The following is a 20,050-nucleotide window of genomic DNA, read 5'->3' as shown; positions in this document are numbered from 1 at the left end:
GCAGCGGTCCCCAACCTTTTTTGCACCACGGACCGGTTTATGCCCGACAATGTTTTCACGGACCGGCCTTTAAGGTGTTGCGGATAAATACAACAAAATAAAACTAGTAGTACCGGTACCGAAAAAAGAAGATTTATTCATAACACACGGGAAAAGACCCAGGAAAACCGAGTTAACGATAAAAACCATAACAAAAAAACCGCTGAAAACCGATAAAAACCCTGAAAACCACACATTTCACACCTGAGCCTCAACTCTCGCGGCCCAGTACCAAACGATTCACGGACCGGTACCGGTCCGAGGCCCAGGGATTGGGGACCGTTGCACTAGAGCATGTTTGCTGTCGCGTTTTATTTGTAGTGTGAACAAGCAGACAAAAAAATCGGATTTGATCAAAAAATCGGAATTGAGCATTAAGACCTGCAGTGTGAACGTAGACACTCCAAAACGTGAAATGTACACGCATGCAGAAGTTGCAGTAAGTTGCAATAACTTGCAGTAACAGCAGAAGGAGATTTTTTTTCAAGCCAGCATGAAAATAATCAAGGGGAGAGCATTTAAACAGACATTATTAACACATTTACATTTACACAGTTGCCGAGCTTAATTGTTTCTGACAATTACGTTGGAATGTATTTAATAAATTTTTTGTTCACTACCGACTTTGTGGCTTTAAACATATCATCTCCCTCTGCTGGTAATGCAATTTGTGCATGCGTGTCCATAGACTGGTGTATCTATTACATGTATACCATATACATTTATACGAGTGTTTAATACATCGATACCACAGACATTCAATGTTTTCATTTGGCTCTTTGAATAACACTTAAAACAGTAGAGTTGTAAATACTGGAGCACTCAAAGCAAAAAAAAAAAAAAAGTGCTAAAGTATCATCATCAGAAATGACAAGAGAACAAATAGAATTTCTTCTGTATGAAATAATGCATCAGATGCTAAGAACAGTGACATCCTATATTTGCCATCCTTGTGTGTATCATCACTATTGTCCATTAAATTATTATTATTTAATTCAGATATGTGACGTGTTTAGCCGCTCCCATTCTGGCCTCTGAGGTTATTTTGGTATTTTCAGAAATCCACAGTACTATTTGCTCAACCATTGTGAATTATCTTGTGACACAGATTTTGGATATATGGGAATCTTTACAGATCACTTGAAGCGTGACCATTTATTAAGTTGAAAAATTGAACAAAAAACTCATAATCATTTGTTTAAAAATAAATGTGTAAAGAAAACAGAGCTTTCAGAAGGAGGACCAGTAATTAAACCTGTGGACAGAAATTCATGGGAGTTTCAGCTTTATCATGCAGGGAGAACATGAATCAATATGTACAAACATAATCTGTCAGCTGGTATTCTAGGTGACGCAAAAAGTCCTGCCATTGACCATTAGAGACCATGATTTATAGCCGTTTGGGAAATGCTAGCATTCTCCAGAAATGATGAATTACCTGCTGCATCCTTCGGAGTGGATCAATACATTGAGTTCATGGACTGGTGTTGTAGTGTGTAGTAGTTCTGCATTTACCAACTCTTCTCCATATGCTCTCATTCTTGCTCTCTGGTAAAGTGCAGTTCAGCTTAGCCGAGCAGCAGCCTTACGCCTGCGGTGAGTTTCTTAGCTTAATTTCACTGGCCTTCTCCATCTCTGTCATCAGAGGGCTGTTTTTGGACCTGGCTAGCACATTATTAATAAAGCTGATACATTCTCATTTGGCCCGCCATGGGAAATGAATTATTCTAATGGGTGTAATTCCACTGTCACTTCAGTTCCCCCTGCTTTGCATGTGGGCAAGATAGATGAGATGTGTGATTGAGTGGAACAGTGACTTTGATACAGCTATTAAATGTTCTTAAGCTGAGTGAACAAGACTCAACTGTCTGTGTGGGGTCTGTAAGAAAACACTTTCTCAGAAGCATGTATTTTATCAGGGTTTTATTTAAGCAAGCATTGTAAGACATGCAATGTTCAGTGTAGGGAATCATTTAAAGCAGACCTTTTCTCATGTGTAGCTCTATACTGTATGTGTATTTATAGGACTCAAAGACCAGGATTCTAGTTTGTGTATAGTAACACTATGTTGCTCTATATTTATTCCACCATGCCTTAGCATCAGTGAATTCTTTCTTTGCTATGAGCAAAAGTTAACCACAACCACATTGACAACTATGAAAATCTTCTGCTATCACTTGGTTCTCTCTCACTCACTCACTCTGTCAGTCATATGTTCAGTTTAACGATGGTTGTGAAGCTTAATTGCTCTTATAGTAACATCAACTTTATTATTATTATAATTTATGTGAGTGTAAGATATATTCGCAACGAGAGGTCCACCAGATCTTAATTTGGCCACTCCAGAACCGTCTTTTTTCCAGCCATTCAGAGTTGGAGTTGCTGGTGTGTTTCAGATCATTGCCCTGCTGCATATTCCAAGTGTGCTTGAGCTTCAGGGTTTATTTAAGGATTTTCTGCTCTCTACCATAAAATCCTGAAATCAGATATTCTCATTTCAGGATTTTATGGTATAGAGAGCAGAATTCGTGTTTCCACCAATTACGCAATTTGTCCGGATCCTGAAGTGGCAAAGCAGTCCCAGACCATCACACTACCACCAGCATACTTGAATGTCACTATAATGTTCTTTTTATGAAATGCTGTGTTAGATTTATGCCAGATGTTACAGGATGCTAACCATTCCAAGTAGTTCAACTTTTATCTCATTCGTCCACAGAATAATTTCAGTTATGTTTTCCGACAATGGTAAGACAAGCCTTTGTGTTCTTTTTGGTCCAAAGTGGGTTTCGCCGTGGAACTCTCCAATGCACTGGTAGTTAAAATCAGAAGATAGCCAAAGACCTGGTATCTATATTGTACTGGGATGGGAAACTTTTTTGATGATTGGTACATCATTCTGTGTATTGGCCTACATCATTATTGGAAACTATGGCTGTGTTAAACTGAGAATTCATTTTAACAGAGCATCTGAGAGAGGAAAAAAAAAGTAAAAAAGGACATACATAGGTCCACTTTAATTAATAAATTTATATATGTATAAAGTAGAGACTGTGTATACAAACTCACCTCTCTCCTCAAAATCTTTTGGCTGTTCATTCAATTCAGTCAAGCCAGTACCGCCCAAATATGAAGAATGCTGTTTGTTTATTGTGATGACTGCTCCATTTCCACTATCACCCTCTCCAAGCCAATCTGTGCGCTGTCCATCTCTTTCTCTGTATAGCTGTCTGTGTCTGTCTTTCTCTCCGCTCATTTTCCTGCCAGTGTTTTGGTTTAGAATAATTCAGCTCTTCTACACCCAACTTTGACGAATGTGCTGTCCGTGAGATATATTAAAAACCCAGCAACCAGTTGGCATTGCTTAGTTTGGTAGAGAGCCATATTCTAATTGGAAACAGTGTCGCCATGCTGGACTCTAATTATGGTTTCCATAGAAACTGCAGAAAAAAGGATTTCTACAGTAGAGGTGAAGAAAAAAATAAAGGCTGCACAATATGGTATGCTATCATCTGTGGTTCTCTTGCTCACATACTGTCATATTTTGTGTGGTTACAAAGAATTAATGCCCCATAGTAAGGAGATGGTAAGTTCTTTTCTGCATTTCATACTGTATGCTGTCTCACTATGTTTAGACATGTCTTACGAAGGAAGATAGCACAGGACTGCGAAGTTATTAAAGTTCAGAGTCGTGGGCTCAGTGATCCTCTGGTTATTGTTTTCAGCTTCCACCTCTGCTTATCTGCCTTTCTAAACTTTCTCAACTAAAATAACATGATGCACACATATGGAGTTTTAAAGCACAATGGAAGCATCTTCCAATAATGTGCATTCAGTTCATGTGTTTGCTAAATTATGAATTTAGCAATGTAAACTGATGCAAAACATTTATGATCCTAAAATGATCAAATAAGATAGAATTATATCATCAACATCCAAAAGAAGTAATGCAGATGGCCATTGGTATCTAAAACCAAAATGCATTTCAAAGGTGCATTTGCTTCCTTGCAAAAAAAGTACTTTTTGCTCTGTATTTCTTGCAAAGGTTCTAAGTCTACTAATCAAAATCTCTACTTGTATGTAGTTGACGTCATTATGCTTTGGTGACGAAGATGCTGTCACATAAAAGGCTAAGAGTCTGCTAAAATCAGTCACAACTCCCCATGGAGTAGTGTGATATGTGTAAATGTGTGCATGTGAGTCTGTGTGTCTGTGCGAATAGGATAATGATGACGGGGATGATATGACACATGTAGGCGAAGGACAGCGCCTGTGTGTTCCTGAAAACGTGCTTTGCTCCATCTGCTGCTGTTAGGCAACCAGCTGCCTGCCTCCCATCGGTCCAGCAGCACCAGGCACAGCTACTCTGAAACCATGGCAACCAACTCTCGTCTGTGTGCTGCCCAGGATGACCCTTCTCCTCTTTCCCCCTCTTCTCATCCTCTTTTTGCAAATAATGTCAAGGGTCTTTAATTTCTAAAATGATTTGTGAACTCTTCCTGCTCCTCTTGTTTAAAATGTGCTCTTCAGATGTTGAGAAATGCAAAGCAATGTTGTTACATGTGTTGCACTGTAGTCCAATAAAATCCATGTGCTGTTTATATACAGTGGCACTGGGACTGAACATAACCTAGTGCAACCAAGTGCACCCACTTGACACACCCACATACACACAGGCACATTAACTTTGAAACAAGCTATCGTTCTCTTTCCCTTGGCCTGGAGGAGACACAACAAAATAAAAGATTTCTTCCAATTACTAGGGGCCTTTCTCAATCTCCTGTTGAGAGACTGATTATCAGCGCTCACAGTTTCAGGCACCTCCCATGCTCACCATCTCTGTTCTTACCATCATCATCAGACATTTTACATTACCTATTGTGCTTAATAGTTATGAAAAGAAAAGAAAGCAAAGAACAGGAAAATACACACAACTATATGGATAAAATTCAGAATAATTCATAATCAGTGAGTAGAAGAGTTATCCCTATTTTTATACATGATGATGCATTAAAGGCTAAAAAAATTATAATAATAAAAAAATTTATTAACTACGTTGTGGTTCCCAACCTTACTTGATAACTCCCTGTTACTCCAGGAAGATTTGGATGAGTATTTTCCATGAGCATGAAGTTCCGATGCCAAGAATGCCTGATGTTACGTCTCAGCTTCCATTTACCAAAAATAATTCATCAGCTATGTTTTTCCCTCTCATTCATGGTGAACTACTGGTATAAAGTGCTTGGCTTTGGGTTTTGCTAAAATGGAAAGAGTCTTAAATATTACATTTTACACATCATAACTGTTGATAATTCCCATGTTTACATCAAAATAATAAAAATATCCAAAGAATTTGGTTATCATTTGTTTATAGTGATACACAATGTATTGCTTAGCAATAGTTCAGCAGCAATATCTTAATACTGATTAAGACAGCTGTTTGCTTAAGCTGCAGTTATTGATGTGCTGATCTCGTAACAAATTAAATTTTGAACAGGGAAATGCAGAAGTTCTCTTAATCATAAAATCAGCATGCATTTTTTTGAAATGAACATGATTAACCTCCTAAGACCCGAACTCTTCCACGGCATGCATTTTTAATTTCTCTTTCATATTTGGTCATATTGGGGCCCAATGAATACAAAAACAAAGAATTACCAGATTTTTTTTTTTACCTTATTTTTGTTTTTAAGAAAAATAAGAGCCACATATGAGGATATTTGTTAGAAATGTTGATAGAACAGTAGCAGTATAATGTCCTCGTAAGTGGATATCAGACCATTGTAGAGCAGAATTGAGTATTTTGGTCTAAATAACCCAAAATGTGATGTCCACGTACGTGGACGGCAGGTCGAGGTTAAAGTACATTTGTTGACATAAGGAGCATAAAGGTATCCTTGCAGGCCTTTTGACAAGCTAATCATTAATGATTTTAAGTTAATGCAGTGCCTTGTTAACAGAAGTTACATATATATTATTTGGATAATATAAATATGTACAAATACAATTTCCAGCCATGAATCCTATTTTTAAACATGCAAATTTTCCACATTTTCATTTTGTTACTTAACCACAAAAAGACGAAATCAATAATGACTAATGCTCACTAAACCTATCTTGCTTTGATTGGAGGAGACAGGGGTGTCTATTTTCCAAGTCATCATCCATCTGGTTGATGTGTTTATGCTTGCCATGTATAGGTGCACAGGTATAGGTTGTTTCTGACAAATAACGAAAAATTCAGAAAGTGCACCATGGATGTTGTACAGCTATAGTGACACATGTCACTAAAAAAACTACCAAAAAGAAGGCAGAATCATTTCATCACACTTGAACAAATGAACAGCTGTCACTGCTTAAACATCTGCTGTTATTTCACTGATTAGGATGTAAGTATACTTGAAGCATGCCTCATTTTTAACACCGTAGCGCACACTCTTGCTTTTCTGCCATATGTGCCATGTAGTGTTTAATTGCTTTCTTTAACACACCAAGAGAACAAAAGAAACATTAACAGCAGAGAACAGGTTCTAAATCCATGGTGGCAAAAGTTTTCACTCAAAAATAAGTAGGCTCTGCTATTTATTTATTTAGTTCTTACTTTAAACATTATGTATCTCTACAGTATATGCTCTGTAACTTTGTGTGTGTGTATTTGTGCTTTTCTGTATTTATTCTGTAGACTCATATTACGAAAGGGTTTTACTAAATGGCAATGTTGGAAAGTCTTGTGTTTTTGTGTGGGCCTGTATTTGCAAATCTTTGTGCACAAACATACATATGTGATGCTGATTAACAGCGGGCGACGGAGATACCTTCTTCTTGCCAGCTCACCCAGTGATACTGGCAGACAGAACTGCCTCTTGGTGAAACAAGCTAAACTCTCTGCTTCCCAACGTAAACACTGAATGGCATTATGCAAATACGAGATCAGATAGTTCACTAAAAACATATTCTATGTACATATCCTGTGTAAAAAAAAAAGAAAAAAATGGTTCAGCGGGATTAAGCTGCCATCATAGTACTGAGGTCATTGATGTTTAGGATTTTCAAAGGGCCAACTTAAACAATAAGAGTGTGATGTCCATGTAAATTAATATTAAAATATTAGACTAACTGACATTTTTAGTGGGATATCATGTACTTAAATCAGCTTGGTTTATCTTAATTAAGTAATTTAGACAATTAATTAATTATTTAATTAATTATTACATTCCTTCAACATGGTTTACATTTTTACAAGTTCTCAGTAATAGGTGTCATTTTGAAACAAAGCATTCACTTTTTTTGTTTTTTAAATACTGACCATAACAATTTTATGTGAGCTATTTATACTGATTGTTAGGCATTTTTGTGTGTTATTTGTAAAGGTTGAGCTACCTAAAAATCATAAGCCTAAACAGCTTGATTACTGCTATGTTACCACAAACTTTGATTTCAAGCAATGTTTAAAACTACACATTTACTTATTTTAACATTTTGGCACAGGTGAGACATTTTAACCCTCACATCAATAATAAAGACATGATAAATAACTGAAAAGGCAAAGGAATGCTTGACTTCAAAGGAACGAATTGGCCACACCTGTCATTTGAAGCGACTACTTTCAGCATTTTGTATATTTGGAAAGACTTTCCCTCTCACTTGATGAAAGTTGATGAAACAGTCATTTTACTTGATTACCATCGTCCAGGCACACGTTAGCAAACAGTGTATGGCCTCAGATACACCATTTAGGAGTAGCATTTAAACCTTGTGCCTAAAATTCTGTAGTTCCCCCTTGTGATATCAAAACAAGTTCTCAAGCCAATCCTGAATCATTTTTGCCATGCAGCAATGAGCATTATGGGGTTTAAAGAGGCTCCTGCCTTTGGGGAACGCCAGTGAAACTCAAGGGATTTGTATGGGATCTGCAGTTTTCTATGAATATGTCACACTAACATTTCCATGAAAGCAGAAAACGGACTTTTCTAGCAGAACATCATCCACAGTCATGCTGCCTTGGGTCACTTGTTTCCTTCCCATAGTGCATTTTGCTGCATCTCTTCCACAGATAAATGCACATGGCTGTCAGGATGATGTCAAAGAAAATGTGATACAGCCATGGTCCGTAGTCTAGTGATGACGTTTGTGTACCATTTAAAAGCATTTTCAGAGCAAGACAGGGGTCAGCCTGAGTACTCTGGCTAGACTGTTGCTTCATAGATATGCTTGTACCGCCATTTGCTCCCCATATGCATTAATGAGCCCATGACCCTTCCGCTGTCCGTATTTAACCACTTTTTGTAGGTACTGACCAAACTCTGAACCCCCTCTTTTGTGTGTTAAGATATATCAACCTCATGCACCAGCTTTATCAATTTATTTATTTATTTATTTATTTAGGACAGTGCATGTTAATGAACATAAATGTAAAAAAAAAATTACATGAATGTAAACATACCAGATTATAGCCAAGGGCTAATTTCCATCTGTTTCCATCAATCATGTTTGGCTTTGCTTTTCAGTGACATCTGGTAAAATGGAAAAACACTAGAATCATTAAGATGGTCATTTTGATTCTTTTGGCATTTTAAAATTATGTAATTCTGTTAGAAAAAAACGCTATCATGTATTTTGTGACTTTTCCTAAATGGGTTTATTCGTCATCTGGTGAATTTTTGGTCTGTGTGGGTTACAAAGAAAAAATGACAACGATTTGATGACAGTCATTTTGACCTTCATAGAAATTGATGTAAAAAGCTCTGCTCAGCCGTCACAGCAAGCCTGGTTGCTGAGCAACACGTATAGTTTAAACAAATTTAGAAATGAAGGCCACTATATCATGACCCATAGCTAGCTTGATGTCATTGATAGATAAATATATAAAGGGCTAGAGTTAGATAATGGACAAAAAATTATTACAGGGCTGAATGGGTCTGGGATGGTCGGGGAAAAGTCGAGCAGAATGGAAAATCGGAAAGCGGACAGGTTGCTGTCTGTACAAAGCAGTGGGGAACCTTAGTTCAACCAAGCACAGTACAGACTGTGGGAAACTAATCGAAAGCAAGTAAAGGGTGAAATCCAGAGCAGACCGACTGAATCAGGCCTCAGAAGCAGAGCTAAGAAGGTGAATGGCTGAAGACTGGGATGGAGCAGAGTGGATGAGGGATGACAGAGGCCATCAGTCTGGTGATGCTGAGGCACTGATGTACAGTGGGAAAAACCTTCGCTCTTCTAATTTTATAATAATTTTTAAAAATGTGTCCCTTATTTTGTTGTTGCAAACTATAATGTAAGTTTTAAAATGTGGTCAATGACCTATTCAGTCTGTTTCACAGTGAAATTCAAATGTATGTTTTTTGTTGTAAGTCCTGTGATCTCATTTGTATGTGATACAAACACACCGCAACAACGTGATGGTATACATGCTACTAAACTGATGGAACTCATCATTATACCATGGTGTTAGTGTGTGTAGCCATTTACCTGACCATTTGCCAGGTTTCAAAACTGGCGTGTTTGATTCTTGCAAAGGTGTTGCTCTCATGACTTATTCAGTAACATCGCTCCCCGGCCAATCAGTGGCATGCAGGCTGTAGATGTCACATTCTCGGCTCAACTCAGGTCACTTGGAACACCAGCCAAGTAGATACTAAAAAGTACCTGGTACCAGGTACTACCGCCTAATTTAAAACCATAAAAACTGAGCATGGTCAAGCTGAGCCAAACAGGTACTAGTAGAAAGAGGCCTCAAGTGGCAACACCTCAACAGGTACCAAAGTATTTATATTTAAATAAATAAATACAGTAAAACAGTAATGAAAGGGAAAAGACTAGTAGTTTATTTCATGTGAGCAATTTTGCAAGACCAAGTTACTGTGTTTGCATTGCAGGATCAGTTGTCAGATATAAGATGCTAACCCTAAACCTACAACCCTTAAAAATCTAACCCAACCCTTAATTCCCTGATGTAACCCTATCCCTAAAGCCAGAACTTCTATAGGCAAACAGTAAATATCTCTATTTATATTTTACAATTAAATTGATTTTTTCCCTCTCAGTTTTAGCTAGAATACCATATGGAAACTTTACAAATTTATTACAATTTATTGTTTGATAGCGCTGAAGTTTGGTTATGCGTTTTGGCAAAGCTGTGTGTGTCTTAATTCATTCTGCAAACAAATACATCCACTTTATTATAATACTGTTACAAGGAACAAAAGTGACTCATGCACAAAACTCAGTACTTTACAAATCACTTGCAAAAACAAACACTGCATTCAAAACAATGTTATCTCTTTCAAGAAGAAAACACATAAGAGTAGACATGTCTAAGAACACCAGTGTTGTTAATAGAAAATACTATGATGAGCAAAAAACAAGACTGCTAACCTTATCAGCAGGCCTTTAATATCTTGCTGTAGCCTGTGGTAAACTTGTTTCATATTTAAGTGATAGAACATATTATTTATTCCAGAAATGTCAGCAAAGAAGTTGGTTATGTAAAACATCATTTATATAGCGATGAGTGAAATTTATAAAAACTCCATCTACATCATCTCATTACAATGTAGCCACAGAATCCCACAGAATCACAGGTAATTCTTTTCCTGGCCAAGCAGTGATGAAAGTATTGCCTGATGTAACAAATCCAGCCTTAGTATGCTTCAGTAGTTAAATCCCCTCATGAGTCTTCATTGTTTGTAGGAGTGGTATGCACTCATGGGGATTGTTCCTTCCAGCAGAATGCTGAAAACTTACACTCAAAAGATTTGATAAATTGCACACATGCTATTGAATGAAATACAGGACAATGTGCATATCCGATGGACCAGTTATATAGTAGAACAAGCTGGGAAAGAGTTTATATCATGTAACGTAGTTAAAGAACATGGGCTATCACAGTAGCTAGGCTAAGAAGAGAGAGCAAAAAGAGAGCAAAATTATGGCTTCATGTTGAGAATGACCACCACAGATGTGATGTTTCCTTTGAGAGTGTTGATGGAGAACTATAGAGATTAGTGCCAGGGATGACGTGTGACAGAAGGATAGCAGCAAGGCGGGAGGAAATGGGGAAGACTACGTAGAAGGTTCATGGATGTAGTGAAGTAGGATATGCAGAGGGTTCACGTGACAGAAGAGAATGATAGAGATAGGGTGAAAGGGAGGCAGATGTCCTACTGTGGTGACCAAAGGGAGCAGCTAAAAGAAGAAGAGGTCTGAGTATGTGCATAACTATTCACTATCTAAGTTCGTCATTTATAATAAGTCACACTGTTGACAAGACAAATCAAAATAAAATAATCAGTCAGAGTGATAGTGTGAAAGCTATTTCCACAGTAGTACACCACTTGTATAAACAGAGACAGTCACTTAGCGAGAAAAGAATAATATGACACAGAAAGCACAACAAAGCTGCAATTGGAGGGAGAGAGAAAGTGATCGTGCATAAGAGATAAGAGCAGGAGATAGCAGAGAAGAGAGCCATGAGAGAAACTGAGAAGGCATTGTGACTATGTGAAAAGGGGGGAGGGAAACAGTGTAGAATATTGAGGGATGAAAGAGCTCAAAATAAATGGGTTGGAAAGACTCTCATTGTAATTTTTTGGATCAACAGTACTAATAATCCAGGCATCATGACTGGACCAAGCTTAAGTATGGGCTAGCTATTACTCACAGTTACTAAAAAGTGTAACTGTTACATCCTGTTTTAGTAATTTCCCATCATTAAAGTGAGCAGTTTACCTTTAAGTTTGGGTTTTGATGTTGTTACGGCCCTAGCAGGGCCTCCTCCTGAAGGTGCCTGTGTGGGCGTGTCCCACCACTTCTTCTGCCTGAGGTGCCACCTTTCCCTGTTACACAGCTGACTCACATCAGTAATTAAAAGTATTTAAGCCCAGGGAAAGGTGAGCTCTGGGCCAGAGTGCCATTTTTTGTGGTGTTTGCAGCTAGTGAGCTGTGTGTGTTTTGTGGTGTTTGCAGCTAGTGAGCTGTCTGTGTTTTGTGGTGATTGCAGCTAGTGAGCTGTGTTTGTGGTTTCCAGCTAGTGAGCTGCGCTTTCCTTTTGACTTTGCTTTACTGACCGACGCCTGAGTTTTGTTTGTTTCTTTTATGGTGATAACGGCTTGTCCGTCTCTTTTAGTTGAATTACTTCAATAAAACTGTTTTATTTAACTGTTTTGCCTCCCTGACTCCTTTTTCTGACCCGGTCACTTTTGTTACTTCCCCCTCCCCGCCTAGACCCCTCAGGGGAACGTAACAGATGTGATAACTTTAACCAAAATATTAAAAACATCAGGGATATATCCAAAATCAAGTAAGTATTGCCAATGTAAGAAGGGAAAGAGAATTCAGTGGAAAAATCTGTTGATGAAAATCATCAGCAGTAAGAAGGCACTACTTGAAAACTGAGAACTACTTTTTCTTTCTTGAAAGGTCATAGCTGTAATGAGAGTCATACTGAGTTAGTATTCTCTTTCATATCTATAGATGTGTTTGTTTTCCTTTCTTAATGTTCTTAATCTTTTTGGTGGACACATCTAATACCAGTACAGGGATTAAGATGGTACAGATACAGCAGATTTTTTTCTGAGTTGGGAAACCAGCAACATCCTTGCTGCCTTTACAGAATTGTTTTGATTCTTATGGCCAGCCTGTGATTAAAAAAAGAGGATAACCTTGGATGTAGCTTTATATTTGCCCGTTTTTCACTGTAAACTTCCTTTCACTCTTTTATGTTCCCCCTCAGCTTTCATGTCTTTAAATCCTCACACCATTCTCCTGCCATATATTTGATGTCAAAACCACGAATTTGCAAGGATATAATATGCAGAAGAAGAAATAGATTTCTGTCTTTTTTTTTCTTAGCCTATTCCACCAACATGATAAGGGCAGCAGTATTGATTAAATCCCTGACCTCGTCTTGTGCATGTCAGTCCTACAGGATATTAAAGCTGCACTTTTATTTTTGACTAGGACACACATCATAGATGGCATCTTCAGCATCTTCTGTTTTAGTCTTGTTGTTTACCACTGATAAATGTTCAGTGTGATATCAAAACATTATGACACATTTCATGTGTCCTCACTCTGTAATTTTTCTCAGATATTCTGAAAATATCCGCTCACATCTGTCTGATCAGGCATCTTACAGTTAGATTGGATTAGTTGTCATTACTTTTTGCTTTTTTTTATTTATTATTCCTTATGTCTCATATATCATTTGATAAACGTGTTCCATGGTAATAGAAGTAATGGAGGACCAACAAAAACATCCTCACACAGCTGTTTACCAAATGCTGTGCTATTAAGTAGCAGAATAGAGGAAGAATACATTTATGCTGCAGGTTTAATGCATATTGGATGCAGCTGCTCCCTGCATGCCAATTCTTAGTCTCTTATTATTGCTGGGCTGCATTATAAAAGAGGTGAGTGCTGCTTGCCTGACTCGCTCACTCCTAGTTACATAACACCTGACCTCATCCACTGCAGTGAGGCAAGAGCTGGGATTCCCTCCTGCACGTGGAAATAAGCAGTGGGGAGAAAGGAGTGAGACAGAGAGGAGGAAGGGGGAAAACCATGTTGCATAAAGAAAACAAGGGTGGTCACTGATGCAAGGAGAATGTAACAGAAAGGTTTACTCACATCCCTTCAAAATGCAGATTAAATGTCATCATCCTAAATGGATTCTGTTAACTAAAACAACACCAAGAAATGAGTAATAGTTGATTCTTGACTCTAATGGACATCTTTAATATACTTTGTTCAGTATGAGTGACTGACCGTGGAAATTCAATAATAAGAAGGGGTGATTCACAGTGATGGAGATGACAAAGTGAGTAGTTAACCATGGGAATAGTGAGCCAAGTGTTTCCTATGGTCCTGAGGGCTCAGCTTGGCTTTCTATGACCGGTTTGATTGATGTGTGTTTCATTGTACTGAAGCAACTCCAGCTGGAACAGGTAAAGAAGTAGTGACAGAAAAAATTGGAAGATTGTTTTTGTTTTTCAAATGTACCACAGTTGCATAACACCTCATGCCAGTTATTTGGACAGCTATTGAATGAATCCAATTAAACAAAACAACAAACAAACAAAATTGACTTTAAGACAGAAAAATAATTGATGATGTAAGAATGGATAAAATTTATTTATATAGCAATCTGGTTGCAAAGTGTTCCAGAGACTTACACAGAGCCCCAAAGACAGCAATATCTGTTGGATATAACACAGGAAGAGTTTTAATTGCATACTATGTTCACATGGACCTCACAAAAATGTTTCAGCATGTCCCATATTCATGAAATGTTCACACATTTTTTTTTTTTTAAGAAAATGATGTAACATCTTTTTTCTTTGGCATGGTGTGGAGGAGAGTGCCTGAAAAGACAAAAGACAGTGAGGACATGACCTCGGATAGTGGTTGCTATTTGAACCTGCAATATCAAAGTGGATGAAATGTTTCTGATCCACTTCTCATACATAAGTTCTCAAACAACTAACATGTGTTGTTTTTCCCATGCAACGGTAAACTCTCACAACAATCAGACAATAAAAGAAAAGCAGGAATAAAAATATAGCTGGTCTTTTATCCATTACGTCCCCTGTTGTGATATAGTCAATGCTGGGTTTCTTATTCAAAAAGATACTGTATCACATGTCACTTGTTACATTTCTTAAAAGTGATGCAGTGCATTACTTATTTATGTTACTTGTTGAAGAAAGTAATTTGTTACATTACTCATTACTTTCTCGTTCCTCCGTAAAATCATCTCAAATGCATTGTTACAGAATTACTAGTTAACAATGAAAACCTTAGGCTACTGTTGCACACCAACACAAATCCCTATCTGGATAAGGACATGCATACAATCTTTCTTTTAGTGTTTATTTAGGAACACAAAGCCGACAACACAAAGCAAAGTTGAAAACCAGCCCAAAGAGACTTTAAAGTGATCAGCGCAGTGTTTCTACTTTAGAAACGTGAAACAAAAGTAAACAATGTGAAGCGTAATGTGTAATGTGATGACAATAATGTGTTGCTTTGTAACATGTTACATCCAGCATCCATCTTTTTTAATTGTTTAATACTGTGCACAATTTAAAAGATGTATATTATCACACCTTTTGAGAATCATTTTGTCTAATGTACATAAAAATAGGCCTTCTAAAGATTGTCTAATGTATATAAAATCAGACCTTCAAAAGATGGTATTATACATTTTATGTTAATTAGCTGCACAAAAAGATGATCTAACATCTTTGACAAGAAACATCAGGCTTTGGTGTCAGTTCCTCAGTTTAAAGAGGAAGAGCTTCATGCCAGATAACATTTTCCACTGACATTTAATTATCCTTCAGGGAGAAATGCATTTTTAATGAGCTGGAGATAGAAGCTGTCTCTAGACTTTAACCTTAATAGACGAAGAGACAAAACAGCCACAAGGAAATACTGTAATTTATTTTAATTTTTGCTGGTTTTGTGCAAAAATGACACCAGGCATTTAGTGATCACATCCTAATCACATGCAACAACAAGAAGATCATGTGGATTAATTGCTAAACTAGTGTTTCCTTATGTGTATTGACCTTATGTGGGTTTCCTGTCCCTTTTTTATTTGTTCCATTTCCACTTTTTTTTTTACTTTAACTTAACTTTAACTAATTCTCAAATCACTTCAAAGAGCGCTCTTATAATATCTTAAAGCTGAGAATATAAAATCACATTAATGAGGACTTTGTCAAACCTTAAGAAGTGAAATGTACCACCTTTATTCACAGCTTATATAAAGTTATCTTTTGTGAATGTGTTGCTGTATTTTTATCCCCTTCAGACTTAATCCAGTTTTCCTTGTGCCTTGAGAATAGGTATGCCAGAAACCTGTACTCTGTTGTTGCAGCTGCATGTAGAGCACGCTTTAAACTAAATTCAAATTTCCGTGTTTCAAATGTTCCAAAATGCCATTCACTGCCAGTTTTAAATAAGCTATAGAAGTAACGGTATCAACTCCCATTTATATAAGCATTTCACATTTTACTGATGACTCAAAGCACTTTCCATGTGGTGTTTTATTCTATATGCTTTAAGCCTTCATCTACTTCAACTCAATGGACAATTGAGAATCATCAGTAAATTTAACATGCATGTCTTTGGACTGGAGGAGGAAGCTGAAGTACCCAGCGAGAGCCCATGCAAGCACAGGGAAGGATCCATGGAGTATATCATTGTGAGGTGGCGGTCCAATACTGCTGTGAAACTAACCTGGCCAGCATTAAAAAAAAGACAAAAATTATGTTAATGCTGACTATAATTAAAATAAAACTACGCTATTACACATTTTCAAATTGAAATTTAAATTCCCATGCTGCGATAAACACTTTAAAAACACAAATACTTACATTTTGTGACCAGCTGGCATGACCAAAACAAGGACATAACCCCAGCAGTACATGGGAGGTTGGCAAACATCGGTGCCTCCAGTTTTCTTCCTATTATAGAACTAAACAGGTATTTTGCTAGCTGGTGCATTTACCTCTTGGAACAAACATTCACACCCACACATGTATGCACATATAATATGGTGTGACTGTGTGGCAGGCCAAACATTGTTTCTCCTTACATTGTCCCTAATTCACATCCAAAGCTGCTCAGTGTTACTAACTGGAGATTATTCATGAAATAATGGATTGTTCTCTTTGTCTGGATTATGGTTATGTTAATCTGACTTTCCTGACTGAGACTGAAATATGTGACTCTTGTTGGTGGGTTAAATCGCTTTGGAGCTTTTCTGTTGCTACATTGACCATCTTTTTTTCTCTCTTTAGTCTAATTGCTCATAATGTAGTATGCAGTCTTTGACATACAGGTGGACTGCGTGCAAAACATAAACCCAGTGCAAATGATGCCAGGTAAAACATCCAGAAGGTCATGATGTACAGCAGACAGATGTGCAAATTAATACACCATTACTGGATTTTACAAACATTGCTTAGATGGGACAAAGGGTTTTAAAAAATGGATTTTCCATCAGCTTTTGTGTAATTTGGCATACTGTGTGGTCTAATTCTGTTATCTAATTCTGAAAAAATGCATTATGCTGTAACTAAAAGCTTAGATGATGACGCAATTTCCCTGTTTGCTAGCCTTGAAAGTAGCAACACAGTTTTTCGGTAATACTCGGTAGGTGTGGTTGTTTCCAAGGTTATTTAAGAACTTGCCAGAATTGCTCTGGTAACTAAGATCATCCTATTAGCTTTCTGTTCATGTAATTCCAGATTAACTCAGGTCAGTTACCTACTGTAAGATATTAAGGGTTTGAATACAAATCGAAAAAGCTGCCTGCCTTTCTTTCTTTCTTTCTTTCTTTCTTTCTTTCTTTCTTTCTTTCTTTCTTTTGCACTTGATCTCTCCATTTGATTTAATTGAACAATGACCATGATGTGGATTTATTGACTTTATTAAAACCAAAAAAATGGTTCAACATATTTAAGAAGTGTGACGGGAAAAGAGAAAGCCCCACCAAGGCGTTACAACTGTCTGCTGATGTCAGTGTACTAGACACCAAAACTGGGGAATATTACTTTTAAGGAGTTATGTTTTCTATCTAATTTGGCATTCAGCATAACTACTGTAAATCGTCAGCACTCTGTAGGAACTATGACCCATAATATTAGACCAGAAAAGAAGAAACAAATCAGATGATCCTCTATATACAACCACTCGGTGATGGTGGGAAGGAAAAACTCCCCTTTTACAGGAAGAAACGCTGACTGAATCTGCTACCATTGACTGGAGGTGCATTCATCCAACCAACTTACTTTTACCATTTTCCAGCTCCTATCTCCATAAACAATCCATATTAAATAAAATTAAGAAGAAGACGCTACACAATACCAACACTGTACCTTTAATGGTGATGTCTGGTGCTATTTGTAGTGGGTGTTCTCAGCGTACATTCTGTGGGCAGTGTGTCTTTTTTGTCTTTTCTATCCCTGGTGCTCTGATACGGTGGTAGCACTGATAAGCCGAGGTGTAAGACACTTTCTGCTGAGGGTAAAATGTTGAGAATGAAGTTGTTGCTTTTCCTGTGCCTACCAGGGCACATGGGGAGGATGATGGAAGAGAGGTTTTCAGAGGGACAAAATAACAGCTAACTCTATTTGGATTCTCTGCTCTCAAAGGGCACTGAGGTGCTGAGGGCCTGGCAGGTTTGGCACATTGAGGGTTAGCAGCAATGCGTTCCATTCGATTTAATTCCTCGACCTGACGCTTTTTCCTTGTATGAGCTGAAGGCCTGCAGAATGTTAGTCAGCTTATGTTTCTAACTGTTGCCACCTGATAAACACTTTTTGGGTTTTGTTTTGTTTTTCATGTGAAAGCTCAGGCATATACATGCCAGGACTATACAGTGTTTTTACAATGACTAAACCCAAGTGTCAATCATTTCTGCTGTTTTTCCTCAGAAGGTCTTATGCACAACTTTCTTTCTTCATGCTAGCAGATGTATTTTTTTATCTGTTACTTTTTTTTCCCCACTCCAGCCTCTTTCGTCCTTAATATCGCCAGGGTTTGGAGCTATATAGCTTAGCATTATTCAAGTGTGTTATCTGCAGTTTGCTTCTTAATTTGTTTTGGTTTAGTCTGCTCTCAGGAATTTCAACTTGTTAAAAAATAAATAAATAAATAAAGGTTAGCGTGAAAATAGACCACTTCGTAACAAAGCACAACTTCCATTTACCCATTTCATCTGCAAATAATTGTACTGAGTAAACAATTCGTAAATTGTCCACAGCAAAATGACAAACAGAGAACGAGGAGCTGCAGCTGTCCCTCGTGGGAGGTTTCTCCACCAGCGAGTCAATTAAATTCAGTTGTCTGTGCTGCACTTAACTCATTTTGCTGTAAGTAACACCGTGTGCAGAATGTAAGGAGAAAAAAAAGAACTTTGATAATACGAGTAATTTCATGTGTTGGCTTCCTGACTGGGTAGAATTTTTTTTCCCCACCCAATAAACGAGCCGCCACACACGTATTCTTTAGTAACCTTGGTTACAAAGGAAAGTCTAATCGCAATGGATAAAACTGGTAAATCTAAAGATCGATGCATATCTTCTATATGTTTTGTAGGGTTTTCATGGCTATTTTGAAGTACTAATGAGTAGTAACCAGTAATATGCACTTTAATAACAAATAGCATTAAAAGAACAAGTGTGGCCCTGCCATTAGTTTTTTATGAAGCACATTATAGTGACATTCATTTAATTTCTGTTTGGGTAACTAATGTTTGCCTGAGAATTAAAACTGAGCGACAGCACAATAGTGATGGAAATGACAAAGACCAACAGAAACGAGAGACTGGGTGAGAAAAAGGAAGCCAGTCAGCCTGCGGTGGAAGTGATAAAGGGTAATGAGTTATAGCATTCACAGGTACATGGTGATCACATATATCACAGCTCCGTCAGCTCTGGCTGATTCGTGACAGAATATTTCTGCCTGATCTCACTCACAATCTCAAATGATTATACACTGAAGTGGCAATGGCTTTGCTTGAAGTCTATATGTGTGTGGCTGTGTTTGAATTAGACACTCTGTTTTGGGGGGGCTCCATGCAGACTTATCAGTCTATCCAAGTGAAAATAAGAGTAACTGGTCTGCGAAGGAGAGAAAGAGAGAAAGTGGCTTCTTTTCAGATCAACATCTCTGAACAAAGCCGGAAGCCTCCGTTAATGAATTGGACTGTCCCATACTAATGAATGGAGTCTAGAGATGGGCAAAGGAAATGAAGGGAGTAGGGGGATGTCAAACTACATGAACGATGAAGTCGCTCATATCAGGGCCCATATTACAGAAGCCTATTAGTCCTCCTGTCTCTGATGGCAATGGGCGTAATGAGGTAGTCTCCAAAGACCAGATTGATGCCTGTTTTAACACTCACACTCCAAGGATGATGAGAGAGCTTATTCTGAAGATGAACAATGGGCTGTGATAACCAGAAAAAGTCTTGTTTGCTCCTGGAGTGTTGTATAATTAC

Source organism: Astatotilapia calliptera, chromosome 2 (genome assembly GCF_964374335.1).
Source record: "Astatotilapia calliptera chromosome 2, fAstCal68.1, whole genome shotgun sequence".
In the NCBI taxonomy this organism is placed as follows: domain Eukaryota; kingdom Metazoa; phylum Chordata; class Actinopteri; order Cichliformes; family Cichlidae; genus Astatotilapia; species Astatotilapia calliptera.
The sequence above is the reverse complement of the archived record's forward strand: the minus strand, read 5'-3'. Positions refer to the sequence as shown.